At 43.4% G+C, this 24,041-nt stretch overlaps 1 protein-coding gene across 4 annotated transcripts in view; it reads right to left on the bottom strand.

Moving 5' to 3' along the window:
• The window catches only part of bcas3 (BCAS3 microtubule associated cell migration factor), an 891,691-nt gene that overhangs the window by 162,668 nt on the left and 704,982 nt on the right, over nucleotides 1-24,041 (bottom strand). The gene's annotated exons all lie outside the window — the stretch shown is intronic.

Genomic DNA, 24,041 nt, shown 5'->3' with positions numbered 1-24,041 from the left:
ATTGCTTAGCTTCTCACCTCTGTTGGCTGAGTTCTTAACTAGCACAGCTGCACTACAAGTAGCTTAACTCCTGGCAGAACTGCTTTATTCTCAAAGTAAAGTCAATGGTGATGTGTCAGCAGAGATGAGGACTGGATGAAGCAGTTTTACTTCAGAATGGACCTATCAGAAACCTGACCCAGAATTGTTGAAACTCATTTGATTTTATTTATTATTGTCACAAGTATTAGCATACAGTGAAAAGTATTGTTTCTTGCGCGCTACAGGAAGCATACCATTCATAGAAAGGAGAGAGTGCAGAATGTAGTGTTACAGTCATAGCTAGGGTGTAGAGAAAGATCAACTTAATGCAAGGTAAGTCCATTTAAAAGTCTGACAGCAGTAGGGAAGAAGCTATTCTTGAGTTGGTTGGGATGTGACCTCAGACTTCTGTAGCTTTTTCCCGATGGAAGAAGGTGGAAGACAGAATGTCCAGGGTGCGTGGGGTCCTTAATTATGCTGGCTGCTTTGCTGAAGCAGTGGGAAATGTACACAGACTCAGTGGATGGGAGGCTGGTTTGCGTGATGGATAGGTCTTCATTCACAACCTTTCAGAGTTTCTTGTGGTCTTGGGCCGAGCAGGAGCCATACCAAGCTGTGACACAAGCAGAAAGAATGCTTTCTATGGTTCATCTGTAAAAGTTGGTGACAGTCATAGCTGACATGCCAAATTTCATGCCAAATGAGTGGAGTAGTATGTCAGAGCAGCTGTAAAATTATTTCTGAGAAAGACCAAACTGTTTTGATGCGCTCTCTCAATATGCTCCAATTTTTCTTTGTTGTTCATGGTCCTTCAATGGTCATGCTTGGGTGTGAGGGGACATTATTGTTTGGTGGCCTAATTATTATACTGTGTGATACGTACCAGAGTGTTGTGTGCCTACACATCCGTATAACTTAGAGTGAAAATGAGGCCTTCTCTGATATTTGTTAAGGCTCAGAAGAACTGAATTAGTGCAGGACAAGTGGACACGACATGGATATGAGTCAGACTTGTTCGCTGGTGATTTATCTCTCACCTTCAAATCTATCTGCAACCACTGTACCTCCACTTTAAACTCTCTTGTCCCTGCATTATCAATACTACAGTGGTTAGTTTTTTTTAATTCACGGGATGTGATTGGGCATTGCTGGCTAGGTCAGCATCTTTTGCCCATCCCTTATTGCTCTTAAGAAGGTGGGAATGAGATGCCTCCTTAAATCACTGTATCTGGTGTAGGTGTACCCACAGTGCTATTAGAGAGGCAGTTCCAGGATTTTGACTCTGTGACAGTGAAGAGGTGGCACCACAGTTCCAAGTCAGGATGGCATGTGGCTTGGAGGGGAACTTGCAGGTAATGGTGCTATATCTTATGCTCTTCTGAACTTTCTTCTAATGCCTTTTCAGCTCCCAATACATCACCTATGAATCATTCCATCCTCTCCATCCTCACTGCAGTGGTACCTCCCATTGTCTCCTACCCCCACTGTTTCCTTTTGAAAACTCCAAAACAATGCCACTCTTCCCTGCTTTCCTACAATCTGCAGGCTCCTGAAATCCAACTGTGCTGTCACCTAATCACTAATTCTGAATTGATACCAGCGACCTTGGTAGGATTCTGCATTGTAAGTCATGGCCCATCACTTGCGGTTTGTCAATAAAAAAGCAACACAAGCTCTTGAACAGGAATGTTCATTTCTGAATTATATCAACCATTCTTTTACTGAAGATACACAAGCAAAATACTGCAGATGCTAGATAGAAATCTGGAACAAAAACAGAACATTGCTGGAAATATTCAGCTGGTCTGGCAGCATCTTTGGAAAATGAAATAGAATTAATGGTTAGAACTGTAACCTTTTATCAGAAATCTAAGTTCTCATGCTACCAGACCTGGGTATTTCCAGCATTTTCTCTTTCGATTACTTTTACTGACAGTTCCAGTCACCAACTTCCTGACCATCACAAATCCTCAGAGTTCACAAACAAGTCCTTCTGCAGGACAATAGTTGAATTGCGACATTTCCTTGCCACTTAATGGGCAAAAAGATCTTGGGTGGAATTTTACTGGCATGTCCACCCGAAGTTTGTACGATGCCCCCCCACCTTCTGAGGCCAATGAAGAATGCCATTCTCCGAGCCTCACCCACCCCAGAATCAGGGCAGGAATGCTGGTAAAATTCCAGCCTTTGCTTCTTTTCATTCTGCAAAGATGCAGCTTATTCATGATCTTGCAAGTGGAAAAAAGCTCTCAGCTTAGATGGTTTCATGCTTTGGTCATGTGACAACTTCGTGGTCTCAATAACTCCCATGAACTCAAATGAAATTTCCACATCTCTTCCATTACTAGTGTTGTCTTCAACATAGCTCAGTTTCCTCTCAGCCAAAGACAGTCTTTCCCATTGATAACATTGAACTCTCTATGAAGCCTAAATCCAAAACTCCCCAGTCCAATTCTTTCCAATACTTGAACACTGCTCCTGTATTTGGGAAGGGCCTTTGGTGATTTCTCGCAACTTTTATTGTTGGTGAAGGATGAGGTAAACTCCATGGTCACATGCATGGGGTGGCATGGTGGCTCAGCGGTTAGCACTGCTGCCTCGCAGCGCCAAGGACCCGAGTTCAATTCCCAGCTTGGATCATTGTTGCATGGAATTATCAACACACTCCCCGTGTCCTCCAGGTGCTCCAATTTCCTCCTACACTCCAAAAATGTGCAGATTCGGTGGATTGGCTGTGCTAAATTGCCCCTTAGTGTCAGGGGGACTAGCTTGGCTCAATGCATGGGGTTATGGGGATAGGGCCAGGGTGGGAGCGTGGTCAGTGCAGATTCGATGGACCAAATGGCCTCCTTCTGCTCTGTAGGGATTCTCTGATACAAATAAAAGTATTTATCCTACTGCTCATTTAAGCTGATAACTCTTTGGAAATTCTGTTAAACATAACAGCGGAGACTGTCTCTCACCGAGTTACCACCATGTGATCCAGCTGTTACTTAACTGTACTTTTAGCCCATTAGGAATCAGCACTCAGAGCATTAAACTCTTGAGTGTCACTCTTTATAATATTTCTGCAAGATCCATTCAGCACCCGGCAACAATACAGCCTCAGTCTTCCCACAGAATGATCTGCTTGTTCCTCAGTCCTGGCTGTAACAAACAGTTACAGATTGCGTATTCACAGCTTTTGATTTCTACATAAAAATATTCCTCAATGAGATGAGTTTCTTACATTTTTTTCACACCCACACACCTCAGTACTATTTCATTTATGGCCTGGTGCTAAGCGTTGCCAAGAGGTTCACCAACCTCTTTGTGTCTCGCCGTACATTTGCTGAGTTAATGGGACATTATTCAAAAGGTTTTACATTTGTACACACATGTAAACAGAGTGTAAACTGAAACATTGTGAAGACAGTGGTCCCAGCAGGCTACCTGGTGCATACCAGATTATACAGCGAATAGTCACTTTCAAAATAGGATGACATTGAGATGGTGTAGAGTTGCAGGTTAACAATACAGAGCAGGGAGACAGGCTCTGATGTTACGATCACGCCCAAGGCTAACAGGGAATTCCATTCTGCGAGCCTCTCCCACCCCGATTTTGGGGTGGCTGTGCCGGTAAAATCAAGGCCAGTGTGTTGATATAGTGCAGGCAGACAGTATGTTGATACAGTGCAGGGAGACAGTGTTGCGATACAATGCAGGGAGACAGTGTGTCGATACAGTGTAGAAAGACAGTGTGTCGATATAGTGCGGGGAGACAGTGTGTTGATATAGTGCAGGGAGACAGTGTGTTGATATAGTGCAGGAAGACAGTGTGTCGATACAGTGCGGGGAGACAGTGTGTTGATACAGTGCAGAGAGACAGTGTGTCGACACAGTGCAGGGAGACAGTATGTCAATACAGTGCAGGGAGAAAGTGTGTCAATACAGTGCAGGGAGACAGTGTGTCAAGACAGTGCAGGGAGACAGTGTGTCAAGACAGTGCAGGGAGACAGTGTGTCAATACAGTGCAGGGAGACAGTGTGTCAATACAGCACAGGGAGGCAGATCGCCATGATTCAAAATTACAAACTCCAGCTCTTTATTGAGTCTCCTGATCTTATCCAGAGCTTTGAGTAAAAACTTTAACTGGCTTCAGTTAATGAGGACAAGGTTCCTGATTTTTCCAAAATGAAGCAAAGTGATTTCCGTGAGATACAAAGTGATATTCGGATCTATGTACGAATTTAACCTGGAGGCATCAAGTGAAGGCTGGAGATTACTGAAAAATAAGAGTCACAGGGAATATTCATTACTCTCATAAAACACCTGAGCCCCAGGGAAAATGTTGCTTGATTGACAGCTCTGGCTCTCTGCTGTCAATTTTCCAATGTTTGTTTACATAAGATTAAGAGGTTTCAATTGCCTACAGTTTCTGTTACTGACACTTTAACGGTTTGGATGATTGCAGGTTTTATTGGATTGTAGTAAAAGGGCTGCTTTAACGCAGTGGAAAGTAATGAATGAGTAACTTTTTTTGAAGATTTTTTCTAAACATCTTATTGTGACTGCTGGGTTCAAGTCTACAATGGGCATGGAAGTGCCAGTACTTGACATAGGGGGTATGAGGTGTGGATGGGGGGCATACCTTAGTTTGTGGTAAGGATCTGTGGGGTGGATGGGGAATACCTTGGCATAGTGGCATGAGTGGCCATTGTGGTTGTGTGGTGCAAAGCCTGGCATGGAGGCATGAGGTGGCATGGATGGGGCACGTGGAGTGATTTGGGAGTTGAGGAGTGGAGGCTGGAGGGCCTTTCTATTTTTATTTTAACTGAGACTCGGTTCCACAGCACCAAGATATGCCTTTTAAACAGCAGCCCACCTCGCTATCCAGCAGCATCTCTCGCTGTCTCTAACCTATCCCTGGGTTAACTGGCCCGACTGCATTCAACATCTTCAGTCAATGACAAGATACAAAGATAACTCTAACTCTCCAAGGCACAATTTAACATTGAATGTGCTACGTTACAAGTGTCCATGACAGTTATGCAGGTGGAAGTTACCTGCCATCAAGGATAATATTCATCGGTAAATGGAACAGCGTCCGCTACATGAACCTGACATTAAAAAGGAAACTCACATGATATCAGTGTATGAGTGCCCTTTGTTTGCTATTTTAAAGAGATATTAACTAGATATTTATGTACTAATTCAGATTATGGGCTTACAAATATATTCCAAGTGCATTTTTCTCCAACATTTGAGAAACAGTTTTAGAAAAATGTTAAACAAAGAATAATTTTACAGTGCACAGTTGTATTTTAATATTACAAACCTCTCATTGTAACAAACTATTCTCTCAGAAGGAACACCATTAGTCAGCAGAGGGCCTCAATCCTTAGTCACCAGAAATCCCACCAAAAAAGTATTTTCCCACCAATGATTAGAACTCCAGCATTGAGTGAGTGTGAGTGTAAATGTGTGTGAGAATGTGTGTGTGTGTGAATGTGTGTGAGTGTGTGAGTGTGTGTGTGTGTGGGGTGTGTGTGGGTGGGTGTGTGAGTGTGTACATGTGAGTGTGTGTATGAGTGTGTGTGCGCTTGTGAGTGTGTGAGTGAGCGTAGTGAATAACTGTGTGTCAGTGTGTGAATGTCAGTATGTGCACGGCTGTGTGTGTGAGTGTGAGTGCGTGAGTGTGTGAGTACGTTGTGTGTGTGAGTGTGAGTGCGTGAGTGTGTGAGTACATGTGTGTGTGTGTGTGTGAGTGTGTGCATGTGAGCGAGTGAGTGAATGAGTGTGTGTGTGTGTGTGTGTGTGAATGTGAGTGTGTGTGTGTGTGTGTGTGTATGTGTGTGCGTGAGTGTGTGTCTGTGAGTGTGAGTGTGTGTCTCTTTGAGTGAATGCATGTGAGCATGAGTGTGCCTCTGAGTGTGTGCGTCTGTGCGTGTGAATGTGAGCGTCTGAGTGTGTGCATGTGAGTGTGTGAGTGCGAGTGTGTGTAATAGGACTGACACTACTGTGATGTGGTATTAGTTCGCTTAGGTTAGAATATTTGCATCAGTTTCCTTGCTTCAGCAATTTAATTGATTACACACATGACATAATAACATCAAACAACATGCTTTCCGTTGTACAGTCTCAAATCAGATATACTATATTGTGTACTCTTTATGACACCCCTTAAAACATACCTTTCTGACCTAGCTATATCCCCTGTGTACTATATAAACTGTCACCGTTGTTAGTTGCAGTGGAACAGATCTTCCTCTTCAATAATTGGATTCAATAATAAGATAGATGGGGCACAAATAGAATAATCAGCTGGGCAGAAATCACAGGATTACGATGCTGCCAATTTGATGTAAATCTCAATCAAGCATTCTCTTAGATGCAAGCTCAGGTCAAACACAGCCCAATGGGATGACAGTCTCATCTGCTGACTGTGGGTGGAAGGAGTATGAGCAGTCACAATGCAGTTCCCTGTCCAAACATTCCCATGTATAAAAAACGGCCTCTCATTTAGTACACACGCAATGCCACCGTGGTTGATATGGGGAACTGTGAAAAATAACTTGTCGATGCAAGGGGGGAGTTTGCCTGAGACTGGGGCTAAGGAACACTGCTGGGAGAAAACAGAGGGAACTTTTACTGGGTTTAACTATCACCTGGGATAAACTTCACCTGGGAACATCTGATGCTGAGAGTCCAAGACAGAAACTATTCCATTACCAATCAGCAGTCACCTTGGTGAGCAAAAAACTGTGTTATTGTTCATTTTAACACACGGTGCTGGTCCCTACGGGTAGAATCACAGTGGCGGCATGGTGGCACAGTGGTTAGTTCTGCTGCCTAACAGTGCCAGGGCCTGGGTTCGATTCCCAGCTTGGACTACTGGCTGTGTGGAGTTTGCACTTTCTCCTCGTGTCTGCATGAGTTTCCTTTGGGTGCTCTGGTTTCCTCCCACAGTCGGAAAGACATGCTGGTTAGGTGCACTGGCCATGCTAAATTCTCCCTCAGTGTACCCGAACAGGCACCAGAGTGTGGCGACAAGGGGATTGTCACAGTAACTTCATTGCAGTGCTAATGTAAGCCTTATTTGTGACACTAATAAATAAACTTTAGTGGGAGAAAGGACTCAGTCTCAATCGTTGTGTGTTGAATTTAGCCATGAAGTGGCCCAGTCTGAAAGCAAGGATATGCCCAGGCAATACTAAGAAACTTTTTATTTCCTCCCTTCTAAAGCCCCGGTTCAAAGGTAACAGGAGACAGGGATAAAATTTTGATAAATCCACAGGAAGCAGTGGCGGCTAATACTGCACAGATGACAGATCCCAGATTCTCCTGTATTCTTGCAGTCGAATCGGGAGGTTTGATATAAAACACTGGTGCTGATTGTTGGCTGTCTGCGTGGAGCCCAGCACTGATTAAAATACTGGCAGAAAATGAAAACTGACCATTCAGGGTCTGCCCTCAGGTCCTAATTTCAAATCAAATTTAGCAGCGGCGCTCAGGAACAATGGCTCCCAGTGCTGCAGACTCAGTTGAAACTCTTTTTTGTGTCATATTATAGAAAAAAAGTCGCTGCAAAGCTCTTGGAGGACAATGGCACTGCAGACTCCAGCCCAGCCCCAGAATGGATAAAAGTCACACACAAACACATTTAGCAGACGCTTTTTACACGCTGCTCTTGTCATTCCAGACAATCAGAGACTTCTCTTCCTTCAACAGATTTGAAATTTACTTTCTTTGACACTGGTTCTGTCTGTTCTTTTTCTGAGCAGCTTGAACTCTGTCATTTTGGCCCTTTTGAAAGGATAATGGTGTGAGCGGTCATGGCACTGATTATGATGATAATGACATTTTATTCAAAAACTAACCCCCCCGCCACCCTCATTTCCACATCAGCAAACGCAAGGATGTTGAGAGCAATCAGGCCCATTGCTCCATAGTGCAGGAAATGACTTGTTCCCACATTTGACACATAGCGTTGCATGGGCGGCACGGTGGCACAATGGTTAGCACTGCTGCCTCATAGTGCCAGGGACCTGGGTTCAAATCCCCGCTTGGGTCACTGTCTGTGTGGAGTTTGCACGTTCTCCATGTGTCTGTGTGGGTTTCCTCCAGGTGCTCCGGTTCCCCTCACAGTCTAAAGACGTGCAGGATAGGTGGATTGGCCATGCTAAATTGCCCCTTAGTGTCAGGAGGACTAGCTAGGGTGAATGCATGGGGTTATGGGGATAGGACCTGAATAGGATTGTGGTCATTGCAGACTCGATGGGTCAAATAGCCTCATTCTGCAGTGTAGGATTCAATGATTCTAAGATTTACTTCACAGGCCCACTTACAGCGTGGCAGTACTGGAAGGCTGCCTGTTTGGTGGTATTGCCCCTACACCGGCTCCATCTATCTCAGTCTGTTCACTGAGTCTGAAAATCCTTGGTTCTAGCCCCATTCCAGAGACTTCAGCACAAGGCCACACGTTGCAGGCTGACTCTCCCAGTTCAGTGCTCGGGGACTGCTGCAATATTTGAGGTGCCGTCTCCTCGGATGAGGTGTTAAAACGAGGTCAAATGAAGGTAGAAGATCTATAGCATAATCCCAATTCAAAGAAGAGTGAAGGAATTCTCCCTGGTTCCACCTGGTTTTTATCACAATGCTGGTTGTGGGAGTAAGCTGGGGGCCAACTGTTTGCAGATTTCTTATAGTAACTACACTTCAAAGTACTACTTTGGGAAAAAGATACAAAAGTCTGAGGTCACAGAACAACCAACTCAAGAACGGCTTCTTCCCTACTGCTGTCAGGCTTCTGAATGGACTAACCTTGCATTAAGTTGATCTTTCTCTACATCCTAGCTATGACTGTAACACTACGTTCTGCACTCTCTTGCTTCCTTCTCTATGAATGATATGCTTTGTCTGTACACCGTGCAAGAAACAATATTTTTCACAGTATATTAATACATGTGAGAATAATAAATCAAATCAAGACAAAATCAAATTAAGTTCATTGGCTGCAAAGTGCTTTGGGAGGTCCTGAGGTTGTGAAAGGCACGATATAAATGTTAGTTGGTTTATTTCAAGTCTGTAGATGGTACAAGTCACGCAATTTTGATATAGTTTTGCATTGTCCCCACAATGAAGGTGAATGTGGCTTTGTGTTTGGCAATATGGAATAGCCCCAGAGAGAGTAAATTCTCCCCTGGCTCTTCATAATAACATACATCAGTGGTGGTCACGTGCAATGCTGGCTGCCATAGGGGAAAGTTATTAAACTCCAGGATTGCCATGAACACTATCAGGACATTCCTGCAGGCAAACCGAGAGTAAAATTGTATGGGGCAATAATATATCAACTGGCCTGGGGTCGCAGTGCACCTTGAGGATGCACATGTCAGGCAACCAATGGCTGGAGTGTGGGGGCAGGGCAATTTCAGGCAGGAAGTCATGTGAAAACACCTCCAGGAATATGTTTGAACAGAATTAGCAACTCTAACCACTGAGTATTGTTCTTGTTAATACGGGCTGAGGCTTTGGGACCAGTCCCATAACATTAACAAATTAACAAGGATCTAGAACCTGAATGGGAAATATTTTGATTGCATGTAATCTTAAAGGTGGAATTTTCCCAAAAAATGGCAAAATGTCAGGTTCTGATTGAAAATCGGCATGTTTCTCTACAGAGACAGGTTTTCTCTCCAGATCGTCTGACATTTTATCAAAAAAGAGCGGGGGCATGTTTTGTGTCATTATTCTTAAAGGACAGAGCTAAAGTTGACAGTAAGACTAGCTCCACAGACTCTATGTTATGAGACGAGACCTCTCCCCTCCCTCATGGACATTGAGAACCCCCTCACTCCCCTCTCACCTCCTCCCCAACATTGTCGTCCTACACAATTGGCCCTCAGTATATTCCCACAAACAGCAGTGTGATAAAAACCAGGTAGCATCAGGGCAAACTCCTTCACTCTCCTTTGAATTGGGATAATGCTGCCGGATCTTTTACCGCCACTTCTAGCACCTCGTCCTGGAAGACTGCGCCTCCAGCAGTGCAGCACCCCATCTCGCGCTCCTGGTTTATTTGTTTAAGCCCCTGGAAGGCTAAGATCACCGTTATTCTCCAGCACCTTCTCCACTGGGACCGACGCTCTTTCGCCTCAGGAACTTGAACTGAAAACCAGCCTGGTCCTGATGGGTTGGTTATCTCTTCTTGCTACAAGGATTCTTTATGAAGCAATGCTCTGTGTAACATGGAGTCCACTGCATAAAACTGGCAAGCTCTCTCAGGAAGAGATGAGGAATGGAAACTTGTCACACTGGCTTGCTACTTTGAGGTTGAAGCTCGAGTATACTGTTGTGCAGAGTGGAACAAGCCTTACTTGGCACTCCTGCTCTTCCTGAACACACAAAAATAATTGTTTCACTTATCTTGGATGGCCTCTGCTGTCTTGCCAGGTTTTACTGAGTGGGGTAAATATGGCAAACCATCATGGCATGCCATTCAGGAAACTATAAGTTGCTGGTCTTGATTTGCAATGATTATTGGAACTGTTAACTGCTTCAGCTGCCTAGCTGAAGATTCTGGGAGAGATGGGACCTGAGTGGTAATGTGATATCTAATAAGTCTATCACCTCCATTTTAACTCCTTTACTGCCTGCATGCTGCTGGGTGGAGGGAGTTAAAATCCTACCCATCCAGTTAATTGGGATTACAGTAATAAACCCAGAGAGAATTTCCAGTAAGTTCCAGCCACTAACAAAATATTTACTTGCCGCATTTCTTGAAGCGACATAAACTGTAAAGTTTGTGAGTGGAAGAAGTTAAACACTGAATATAATGAAGCTATTCCCTGTGGAGTTTTATGCAATAAATCTCCTCAAATATCTGCTTCTCAGAAATAAATTGGGCGACTACTGATCTTGCAGAATAAAGCGCTCAGAACGTTGAGGGTTTCCTTTGTAGATATTTCCGGAAGAAGTTGTAAATAGAGACAGCTTTAAGCAAGCGAAATCTGTGACTTTGACAGGAGGCTGAGGTTGGGCCATACATCAGAGAGGCGTAGGGTGAGGAAATGTTTGGGAAACAGTTAGTAAATCATGTGCTGGCCAGTCAGACTGTCTCTAACAGCAGGGAAGAACCACTGCCAGAAAGGCAACTATTTGCAGGCTATCCACACGCAAGACTCTCTCAGCCTGCATAGGTTCAACACCAGTAAATTAACACACCCAGCGGGGTAGCTATTAACATGGTCAACCTTAGCTGCCCCCCGGCAGTCATGAGCTAGAGTTGCAAGGTTCTCCCAGGACCATAAATCTGGTGGCAATGAGGGTCAAGTTTCATCAAGGTTCTCGGCTGTGCACTGGTGTTATTGGCGAGGGCTATGGGCTTGGCTGTACCACCTTGCCTGCTGGGAGAGGACAGCAGGAGGCAAGAAGAGAAGAAGTCTTCAAAATAAAAGCCAGAGAAAAAAGATTGAGAAAAGTCTCAAATGAAAACTGTAATGGAATCCCAACACAGTGCTAGTGCAGAGAGCAAGAATTGCCCATCATTACTCTTCTCTCCCCTTTTAAAAATGCACCAAATGAACTCACCAATGCTCTTTCGATTGTGCCTTCCTCAAGCAGCTACAAGAACAAGGGCAGCAGATACCTGTGAATATCATCTCCTGCAAGTTCCCCGCCAAACCACTCACCATCCTGACTGGGAAATATATCGCCATTCCTTTTCTGTCACTGGGTCAAAATCCTGGAATTACCCCCCTAACCGCACAGTGGATGTAACACACACACACACACACACACACACACACACACACACACACACACACACACACACGCACACACACTGCAGCGGTTCAGGAAGGCAGGAGGACACAACTACCTTCTCAAGTGCAATTAGGCACGGGCAATAGATGCTGAGCCTAGCCAGTACACCGCATCCTGGAATGGACAGAAAAAAGTATCTCAAAGAACATCAAACTAGATTATTTGCTCAAGTCTCAGGCGTGAGATTGAATCCATAACTTGGCAAGAGGCAAGAGTGAAAAGTAGATAAATGCTTGCTTGTCAAGGCACTCTGATGTGCCTCTGAACTCTCCATGTAACAGCAGCAATGAGTAAAGAAATGAAGCCATGAACTCATTTGTCTCTCAGTTGAACAGTGTTGCATGGTGCGAACTGCCAGTCAAACAATGACGAAAATACTTCTCCAAGAGGAGCAAATAAAAGATTTGTGAAACAGAGATAGGAGTAGAAATTTGTGGCACACACGGATCAGGTATTGGATCAGATATTCAGTTCCATTACAGTCAATGGACCAGGCTCTAATGGGTGGCATTCATCAGCTTTCACCGAGACAAATACCTGCCCCAACCTTTTGAGGTTGTTAATGGAATTATCTTAATGTGCTGAGCACAAGTATTCTAAATGCTGCTGTTAGAATAAATCAAACTGTATCAGTGCAGGTGGATCTATCCATATTCCCTGTCTAGCCTTTTTCCTAAGCTGCTTGCAACTATTTCTGGTCAATGGGTTCATCCATACCAGCCTTGCGCCACCTTCCCACCTTCCTTAACAGATGCTTCGAATTGTCACGGAACAAACCTAAAAGTGTTGATGTTAAGAGGCTGTTTGGAGGGAGATGCTGAATTTGTCAGGAATTTCACACAGCATAGTGCCTCCCCACCACACCCCTCTCCCCAGTAGAGGACCTGCCCACTTTTATCCCCTGGTGTGGGAGTACAGAGGAAGGCTTTTAGCATATGCGAATATTTAATCAGCCAGTCAAGAATGGTTAGTTGGTTTTTCTCTGTGATATAATGTCACTCAGGAGAAGTGACATCTTCAATTCACCTGTGCAGGAAATTCAAGGTCATTTCTGGAAACTGTCAAATCTCAGTAACACTGATCAACTGGTTATTCCTCTCATGTGGGACATTGTTGCTCTAGACTGGCTAGATTTGCCTGCATGACAACAGTCATTGCATCCCAAAGAATACCTCACTGTGTGAACTGCTTTGAGAGGTTTGCATCAAGCTGTAAACATTAAATAACGACAAGGACTTCTTTCACTATTCCATTTCCAAGGCACTGCACTTTGTTCCTCCAACTTGTTTCTCCCCATCCCTTTCCTTCCCTGTATAAAGATTCTCTACAGCTGGCACTCTTTAATGGCAGTGTTTCCATAAAGATAATACACAACGTTCACAGTTTTAATTGGATCTCTCACTTCAGGAACAATTAAAGGAGGAAGTAGAAAGAAAAGACTTACATTTCTCTAGCACTTTTGATAACCACAGTACAACACAAAGTACTTTTTTGACAATTAAGCATCTTTTCTTTGAAGTGTAGTCACTGTTGGAACGTAGGAAATGCGGCAATTTGAAGACAGCAAGGTCCCAGAAACAGCAATGGTCATGAACAGATAATCAGTTTAGTGATGTTGGTTGTGGGATAAATATTAGTCAGGACAACAGGGAGAAGTTTCTAACTTTTCTTTGAGTAGTTTCATGGGATCACCTTTGTCCATCTGGGAGAGCAGGTGAGTTCTGGAGGGTTACAAGACTAATGAACAACTCAGGCTTCAGTTACACTGTTAACGCATAGAATTGTAGAATCCCTACAGTACAGAAGGAGCCATTTGGCTCATCGAGTCTTAACCAACCACAATCTCACCCAGGCCCTATTCCCGTAACCCCACCCATTTACCCTAGCTAATTTCCCTGACACTTGGGTCAATTTAGCATGGCCAATCAACCTAACTCGCACATCTTTGGACTGAAGAAACCGGAACATCCGGAGGAAACCCACACAGACATGGGGAAAACGTGCAAACTCCACACAGACAATGACCCGGGGCCGGAACTGAACCTGGGTCCCTGGTGCTTTGAGGCAGCAGTTCTAACCACTGTGCCACCATGTCACCCCGTGCAATTTAACAATGCAACTGCAATTTAAAGATCAAAATATATCTCCTTCAAAGTCTAGCATCAGTAATTGTGACAATAAAACTATCAGATTAACATAAAAACCCATCTGATTTATTAATGCCCTTTCAGGAAGGAAATCTTGGGGACTTCACATTACACTGACATTCCTGAGGTCACTCTGCAAATGCTGACACATTCTTTGGCGCTCCCCTGCAAATACTGACACATCTTTAAAGTTTTAAAGTTAAAGTTTATTTATTAGTGTCACAAGTAGGCTTACATTAACACTGAAATGAAGGTACCATGAAAATCCCCTAGTCACCACACTCAGGCACCTGATAGGGTACACTGAGGGAGAATTTAGCATGGCCAATGCATCTAACCAGCATGTCTTTTTGCAGTGTGGAAGGAAACCAGAGCACCCGGAGGAAACCCACGCAGACATGGGGAGAACATGCAGACTCCACACAGACAGTGACCCAAGCCAGGAATTGAACCTGGGTCCTTGGCGCTGTGAGGCCACCGTGCTGCCCAGGGGACATCTTACAAATACTGGCAGAGTCTAAGGGATATCCGGCAAATACTGATTACATCCAGAGCCCTCCACAATTAATGATATACTTTAGAGCCCTTTAGAAATACCAAAATGCTTCCATATACCTGCAGCAAATGCAGACACTGAGAACTAGCCCATAGCAATACTGAAACAATCTGCCAACCTACAATTAATGACACATCCCAGGGAACTTTCTGTAAATACTGATGTACCGTAAGGGAACCTCTCCAATTAATCCCGAAATTCCCTACAAATATTAATAGAATCCTGAGGACCTCTGCTCTAAGACATTATTAATTGCAAATCCAAAGAAAAGTACTGAGCACAATAACACATGAATTAGGAGCAGGGGTAGGCCTGCTCCCCCTCTTGATAAGATCATGGCTAATCTGACTGTGGTCTCAACTCTACTTTCCTGTTTGTTTCCCATAACCGTTGTCGATCAAAAATCTATTTAACTCAGCCCTGCTTGTACTCAATGACCCAATCTCCACTGCTTTCTAGGGGACAGCATTCCACAGACTAATGACCCACAGAGAAAATAAAATTCTCTTTATCTCAGACTTAAATGAGAGACCCCTAATTGATAAACTCTGTCCCCTAATTCTAGACTACCCCACAAGGAGAAATAGCCTTAACGCATCCACCTTGTCAAGTCCCCTCAGGCAGGATTGTATATGTTTCAAAAGATCTCCTCTCATTCTTCTGCACTGCAATGGGTAAAGGCCATAAATAACATGTTTGCAGAAATAATGTATTGGTAAGTCAACAAATACAAAAGAAATATACTGGTTTCTGAAGACACAGTTTTCTGTATGGCTAGCCAGGTCAACAGGAATTTGGTGATTTCCCAGAAAATTGCAATATGATAATTTGAGGAACTTGGAGATTGTTAAGTGAACATCAGGGTATACAGTCACTCAGTGCTTCCGGACTAGCAATGCAGAGATCATTGTGAAATCATACTGTTGCATGATACAAAATAGATCTTGGTAAATCTGTAAAATAGACTAGATAAAATGATACCAACAATTTGTATCTATATAGTGCCTGCAGCATGATAAAATGTAAAAAGGTGCTCAGAAGTGCTATGAAACACAGTCTGACACCAAAACACATAAGGGGATAATAGGATAAGTGACCAAAAGCTTTGTCAAAGAGATGGATTTTAAGGAGGAGAGATGGAAAGGCTTAGAGAGAGAATTCTGGAACTTAATAGCTGAAGGTAAATGGCTCTGAGAGGAACGTGCTTGATGGTGTTTTAAGTATAAACTCTGCAATGCTAACCCAAAACTAGAATCACTGCTCTAACATACCCTGATTTCCATTTTCCAAAATCACTGAGTTGTCACGACCATAAATGTGGTTACATTGTCCTTAAACACTGGACTGGCCCACTGATGTCCTTCCTGTGAAGGGAACATACCAGTTCTATCTGGCTTGAATTCAAGTGATTCTAATACCACACTGAGTGGTTAATCTACCCAGGGCTAGCAGGTATTGGCAGCAAGTATTGCCTGTCACATTCCAAGAACAAAAATGAAAATAAAACCAAGTACGCATTTCTAACATCATTTCTCAAAATACCAAAGTACCAGATAAAAGTTTAAAAATTATGTTTGCAAATCAGTAGGACTCCTTGGTGTTGTCAGTCGGAATGTTTCACTTAAAAGTCTCACCAGATTTATTAAAGAGCAAATCATTCAATTTAAAAAAAAGGACCAGAAAAGCCTCATGCACCACTGTTAAAGAGGATGAAGGGAAGTCACTTATTTGACTTCAAAGTGAGCTGGTCGCTCATGCAGGGTTTAATGATGAGTGCTCAGTAAATAAGGTCTTTAACTGAGAAACTCCTCGATTAAAGGGTTTCTAATTTGATGCCTGTTGAGTGCTGTCTCCATTTTCTCATCACCTGTTCAACGAGCTCCTGGGTGTCTCAGAGGAAGTGGCCCAATACCATGGAATCAAGGAGGGCAAAAGAGAGTCAGGCCTGTGACCCTTAAGGTCAAGGGGTTGTAACCTCAGCCCTGAACAGTGAAGTGGAAGTCTTTAAGGATATGCCTGATGGCTTCAGGTAGTTTTAGATTACCTCATTTCCCAAGTCTAATAATGTAATAGGAAATCAGATAGGATCTGGGGCAGGGGCGAAGGACAGATAGTAGCGCACTGGGCTTGTATGCAGTGTGTGTTAATTAGTGGGATTGGACTGAAATTAACATGCCCTATCTAAAAGCCAGATTACTTAGAAATACTCAAAAAAAATAGGAAATGCAAGTCCAAATCTCTGAGCAAAAATGTCAGGAAATCAGAAGAAGCTGCAGTTTGCTGCTGAACACTCAATGTTTTAAGGTTTTTAGATTGTCAATGCTGAATTCCCCATCCTTTTCTCTATTCAGCCATTTTGGCCAGAGTGACTACCCCGTCAATATTACTCACAGACATGTTGAACACTGCACTGAAATCCCTCCATTCTCTATTTTAACAGAAGTGTTTATTTGAAATGCTTGAGATAATGGCTTCTCAGTGATGTAAGTACATGCTAGGTATTGAAGGAGGGGGTTGATGGTTTATATTTAGTTCCTGTTCTGAAGACTTGGCCCTTTGATGGAGAACAGCACGGAGGTGCTTTGTTTAATTGGGCTGCAGCAGTCCCCGTGCCAGAAATGCCCTGAGGTTGGCAGCTGAAGATGCCAGTGTGGGTGGAACGTACTGTCTGAAGCCTGGGTTGTTGACTTTAGATGTTGGTTTTAAATTGGTCACACAGCAATCTCACTGCATGAAGACTGACAGGTGAGGGTTGAGGTTATTTATTGGTGTGTCATGGTGCACAGAATCATGATTAACATATTTAAGGCCTGACGGCTATCAAGGCTATTTAGAACTAAAATAACAAAGTGAACCACACAAACAGGGGCCGCACGAGCAGTGGTAACATGACACTGGTCATGCAAACAGCAGTTACATTCACGGCACTTAACAATTCCTGGAATTCTATGTCACGCACGCCCCTTGCCTTCCAATATTATGGATTAAATGCTCCCACCTTTGAACAGTAACTTGTCAATGATTAGACACTCAGTTGGAGTATCTTCATTCCAGATCATTTCATCTAAAGAAAGCATTAATGTTGGCTGGAAAAATCACTTTAAAAAAAACATGCATTTTACAAGCTCTAATTGTCTTTGGGCCTTGGCCAGCCAAGAAACTGATGTTTATTCCAACATGACTGGGATCTGAGGCATCACAGTCCAAGTACCCATGCAGGCCGTGCCTTCAGTTGCCAAGGCCCTAAGCTCTGGACTTATTTCCATAAAACTTGACTTCTCCCTATCACTCTTTCCTCTGTTAAGATAGTCCTTCAAACCTACCTCTTTGAAAAACTTTTGGTCATCTGCCCTATTAACTTCGAATGTGACTTCTGTCAAATTATGCTTGATGACATTTCTGTGAAAGACCTTGGGATATTTTATTGCATTAAAGGTACCACATCAATGCAACTTGTTGGCAGCTGCGTCCTAACATGCTCAGGCAGTTTTAGTCTAATTTGCCTATATGTACGCTGATGAGATCAAGATCAAGTAGGCAGCACGGTGGCACAGTGGCTAGCACAATGCCAGAGACCTGGGTTTGATTCTGGCCTCCGGTGACTGTCAGTGCGGAGTTTCCTTGTGTTTGCATGAGTTTCCTCCGGGTGCTCCGTTTTCCTCCCACAATCCAAAGATGTGCAGGCTAGGTTGATTGGCCAAGCTAAATTGCCCCTTAGCATCAGGAGATTAGAGGGATAAGTATGTGGGATTACAGGGATAGGGCCTGGGTGGGATTGTGGTTGGTGCAGATTTGATGGGCCAAGTGGCCTCCTTCTGCACTGTGGAGACTCTATGAATCTTTCATCCAAAATGGTAGATTTCTTGCCTCCTGAGTTAGGTTAAAATTTCCTACAATGTGGATGGAATTTTCCAGTCCTATCAGGGCTGGAAATCATAGTGGGTGGGACTGGAAAAATTCACAGTGAGGCCAAAAGTTGAAAATCCACCAGTAAGAAGAGGAATTGCAATCTTGCACTCAGCGTCTTCATGGTAGCTTCATGGGGAGTCCCTTTTCCCACTGACGGACATTCGGATTGTAATTTGCAATGTGCTGAATGCTCAGTAATGGGGCTACTGACTGGGAAATCTTCCACCCCACCAGTGGGAAATCAGACTATTCTGTTTCTAATCTGCAGACATGGTGTGTGCCGAGTGTGGGAGATCTCCTGTCACCAGACACTGCTTTTGCCAAGCACACTGCTTTTCTCTGGGCACTGCCAGCATATCACACAGCAGATGGCACGCACACAAAGGAAAAGGTGGGGTGGAGGGTTGTAACACACAAAGGAGAGGGAGGGGGATAAGGAGGCAAAGTCCAAGTCGTGGGAGGAGATCAAGGGAAAGGCAAGTCTGTAAAGGCCAGGATCGAGAGAGGACAACTCTGTAAATAATATGGCACCCAGACATGACTGCGGAGTAGCTGACTTTTGTTTGAACCACCATGAGATTCAACACCAACTGTATAATTAATTAGTTGAACACTGTGCAGTTCAGCGGGTTTACCCTCTGTGGTCTGTGTCAAGAATACTTCTGACTTCATACCCCTATCCCAGAGCAGAAAATTCCACCCTATGTTTTAGTTATGATGCCATTATTCCTCACAACAAGTACAAATCCATTACACTAAGGCCATTAAGAGACAACTTAAGCATCTGATCATACTACCCTAGCGCACTCCCAAGCAACTGGTAACACTGGCAGCAGGGAGCCAGTTTGACTAGCATAGGCCCTTAGCTGCCCTCTCAGTTGAAGAGTAGAATGTGTCAAGGGGGAAGGTGAGGGCAGCAGGTAGCTGCTCTGACTCCATTCCAACCTTTGCAACTTGAGTGGGGCCACAAAACAGGGGGAAACGCATTGGTTGCCAGTTATACACTTTGCTGCACATTGAAATCCACTAAAGTCAATACAATGAAACACTGTATGGTACGCACAAATGCTCGGGGCGATGCTGCCTGTTTTTCATCCTTACCTAAGTCAAGTGTCACCCCAAATCACTAAAATCCACCATGAGGCTCTGAGGGCTCTCGGCATCTCTCGACTCTCCACTCACTGTGTTTTACTGGACATTTTAAGGGTCCATCTCAGTCCAAGAAGAGTTTAATACTAGGCTTGGCATTTTCACCCAACGGCACACCAGGATGTCGCTCTAAATGCAGCTATTTCACCTTGTATATGAACTATCTGTTTTATTAATTACTTGTGAAGTGCGTACTCATCGGGACTCGATGTACTGCAAGACAAAGCTTCCACTTAATTTAATTCAAATGAAAGTTGTATTGGAATCCTACCCATAGGGAGGAAATCTACAGTGACAAAGAACTGTACTACCTGCAGAGAGGTGGTCAATTTCACTTAAGCATAAATGAAGAGTCTGCAAATGGGAATAAATGAAAACTCTCAAAGCCATTTACATTCATTCCTGGAAACTCAATTCCTGTGTTGTCACTGCAAGTTATTGTTAAGTAATAAATTTGCACCTATTCTGCACTCTCCTTCTTAGCCTAAACAGTTCAAAGTCATTAAACCATAATCGAACTTGCTCCAACTACATTATTTACTATCTACATTTACTTGGGGACAAAGTAGAAATGGCCAAGAGCTTCAGGTATTTAGGCGTCCAGATCACCATGTCGTGGTGATCTGGACACCTAAATACCTGGCCTCCCATGTCGACTCTGTAGTTAAGAAAGCCCACCAATGCCTCTACTTTCTTAGAACACTAAGGAAATTTGGTATGTCCACGACGACTTTCACCAACTTTTACAGATGCACCACAGAAAGCATTCTTTCTGTTTGTACCACAGCTTGATATGGCTCCTGCTCTGCCCAAGACCGCAAGAAACCACAGAGTCATGAACGAAGCCCATCACTCAAATCAGCCTCCCATCCATTGGTACTGTCAACACGTCCCGCTGCCTCAGAAAAGCAGCCAGCATAATTAAGGACCCCACACACCCCAGACATTCTCTCTTCCACCTTCTCCCGTTGGGGAAAAGAATACAAAAATCTGAAGTCACGTACCAACCGACTCAAGAACAATTTCTTCCCCGTTGCTGTCAGATTTTTCAATGGACCTACCTAGCATTAAGTTGATCTTTCTCTACACCCTAGCTATGACGGTAACACTACATTCTGCACTCTCTTGTTTCCTTCTCTATAAACAGTATGCTTTGTCTGTATAGCGCACAAGAAACAATACTTTTCACTGTATCACAATACATGTGACAATAATAAATCAAATCAAAAAGCATAGGCAGTTAAAGTGGAAGATTTCTGGGAATTACACAGAATGTATATGACAGAAACAGGTCATTCAGTGCATCTGATTTGTGCTCTAATGAGTCTCCTCCCACCTTCTCACCCAACAGCATAGCATTTCATTCTTTTCTCCTTCTTGTATGTATCTACACCATTCACCTTAGCTACTCTTCATGGTATTGAGTGTCACATTTTAACCACTCTCAGATGGTGATGAATTCCTTACTAGATTATTAGTGATTATTTTATATTTATGATGACTATGTCAAGAGGGCTGGAATACAAGAGCAGGAATGTATTCCTGAGGCTGTATAAGGCTCTTGTCAGACCCCATGTGGAGTATTGTGACCAGTTTTGGGCCCCATATCTAAGGAAGGATGTGATGGCCTTGGAAAGGGTCCAGAGGAAGTTCACAAGAATGATCCGTGAAATGAAGAGCTCGTCGTATAAGGAATAGTTGAGGGCTCTGGGTCTGTACTCTTTGGAGTTTAGAAGGATGAGGGGGGATCTTATTGAAACTTACAGGATACTGCGAGGCCTGGATACAGTGGATGCGGAGAGGATGATTGAATGGCAGAGCAGACTCGATGGGCCGAGTGGCCGAATTCTGCTCCTATATCTCATAATCTTATGGTCTTTTGGCTTCACGACACAGCCTTGATCTTGGGACTCACAAACAGTTCCAAAACCAGTTACAAAATTTGTGTTTGTCATCGGCTCTTGTCCACCTCTCCACATGCCAGGAGGTCAGATTATAGCCTGGAGATTATTTGTTGGAATCTTTTCTGCATTTATATAATACATAGTTTCAATTTTACTGGAGAAGTTCCATTCTATTTTCGTCACATATCATGCCAGCAGTTGCTGATGTTCATTGTTCTGTTGACATTCAGAAAAGCAGATTACTGAGTGTGAAGGAAGAGATGAATCATCTGGCCACTAAACAATCCCTAACACTCCTGGGACCCAATGAGGTCCCAATTTTGGGATTGGTTTACAATCCAATGGACTTGTGTGGAGCTCAATGTTCTGATCATGAGTCACATTTGATCTAACTATACCTACCTAAGTCAAATTGTTTAGATAAACCATCTCAAAGGCGAAATAAGGTTACACAGCCTGTTCAGACAGATTACAGAAATGGGATATACACAGATCTCCTGGCAGGAAAAGCTACAGCAACAATGGCAATGATTTATTAAATAAAAGCAAATTACTGCAGATGCTGGAATCTGAAACCGAAAGAGAAAACACTGGAAAATCTCAGCAGGTCTGGCAGCATCTGTAAGGAGAGAAGAGTTGATGTTTCGAGTCCAGATGACCCAAAGGATCGGGGTCCTCTGGACATCGGCTCTTTTCTCTCTTACAGATGCTGCCAGATCTGCTAAGATTTGCCAGCGTTTTCACCAATGATTTATTTCTGCTTTGGTTCTAAATGAGGGACTAAACCTTTACAAAACAATTCTTGCATTGTGGGTTCTTCCTTATTGGCTGAGCCTGTGTTCATCTTCATTTGCAGAGATGTTTTGTCAGAGAGTTGTTGGAGACTCAATGGATTGAATGGCCTCTTTCTGCACTTTTAGGGCTTCTATGATTCGATGACACTTCAGTCACCATCTTATCTTTCCACCACCAGTGCACAATCTCTCCAATCACAAACAACCCATGCAATCACATTTTTAATTCGATCACATTGCATCCAAAATACTGCTCATTGTTTCCCATCAAAACAATGCAGATACAGCCATTACAACAGATCCTGACCAATTCTACTATTCATTCTTAAAAATAAAATGCATCGCAAAGAAAATGCTTGTTGGAGAGGATCTGTAGAAGGGATTGAGACAGAGTGAGGCACTTTCTTCTTTCCATCCATTCATGGGGAATGGGTTTGAATAACTAGGCATATATTTACTGTCCATTCCTAATTTCCCTTGAGCAGATAATAGTGAGCTGCTTTCTTGATCTAATGCAGGCCATTTGATGGAAGTAGATTCACGGTGCTGTTAGGACAGCAATTCCAGGAATTTGACCCAGTACAGAAAAAGAACAGCAATATAGTTCCAAGTTAGGATGGTATGTGACTTGGAGGGGAGCTTGTACGTATCTGTTGCCTTTGTCTTTCTCAGGTGCTGTCAAAGTTGCTGCTGTGCATCTTGTAGATGGACACAGAGCTACCATTGTGCACTGGCGGTGGAAAGATAAGATGGTGACTGAAGTGTCATCAAATCATAGAAGCCCTAAAAGTGCAGAAAGAGGCCATTCAACCCATCGAGTCTTCAACAACTCTCTGGCAAAAGATCTTACCCAGCTCTCTCCCCACTCTGACACAGTTCAAAATAATTTAGGATGGAAAGGAGGAGGAAGCTGAAGGGATGATCCTTTAAAACACAAATGAGGAGGAATTTCTTCAGCCAGAGAGTGGTGAATCTGTGGAACTCTTTGCTGCAGAAGGCTGTGGTCCAAGTCATTGAGTGTCTTTAAGACAGTGATAGGTAGGTTCTTGATTAATAAGGGGATCAGGGGTTATGTGGAAAAGGAAAGAGAATGGGGATGAGAAAAATATCAGCCATGATTGAATGGTTGAATAGACTTGATGGGCCGAGTGGCCTAATTCTGCTGCTATGTCTTATGGTTTTTGGTTATTCAGGATTAATCTTCCTTACTATTTGTAAGAGAAATTAATCCAGGAACAAGGATGGAAGTTTTTAATAATAACGTTTGAAAAACATTGTTTGTTTTAACAAACCGTCCGTAACAATAAGAATGTCTTGATAATAAGGTTCATTATGAGAATCTTGCAATTACAGACTTTGTTATAGTGAGGTTCAACTGTATCACTTAGAAATTAAATCGTGCAAATTTTGAGGGCAAGCAGGTTAATAACCTCTTAACAAACACCGACTGTGCATGTTGATGAAATTACTGTAACAGGAACTCAGAAGGAAAGAGCGTGAAGCGGAGATTGCTAAATGCGCTGCTTCCTTTCGGAAGGGCTAGTTTATTTGACTCAATGAGACACATAAAGGGCCTGGATCTGCAGTTACAATTTGCTGTTTATCTTCCCACCCCCAACTCCAACGGAAGTCCATGTGGAACAGCCTGGCTACCCTCAGCCTAACCTCCCCCATCTGGAAGGAGACTAACCAGCCTCTGGGCTACTTTCAACCCTTCCCAGCTGTTGGGCTTGGTTTTTTTTTTGTTTTTGCGAGG

The sequence above is a fragment of the Carcharhinus amblyrhynchos genome, chromosome 23 (genome assembly GCF_965287045.1).
Source record: "Carcharhinus amblyrhynchos chromosome 23, sCarAmb.v2.hapA, whole genome shotgun sequence".
NCBI classification, from domain to species: Eukaryota; Metazoa; Chordata; class Chondrichthyes; order Carcharhiniformes; family Carcharhinidae; genus Carcharhinus; species Carcharhinus amblyrhynchos.
The sequence above is the reverse complement of the archived record's forward strand: the minus strand, read 5'-3'. Positions and strand labels throughout refer to the sequence as shown.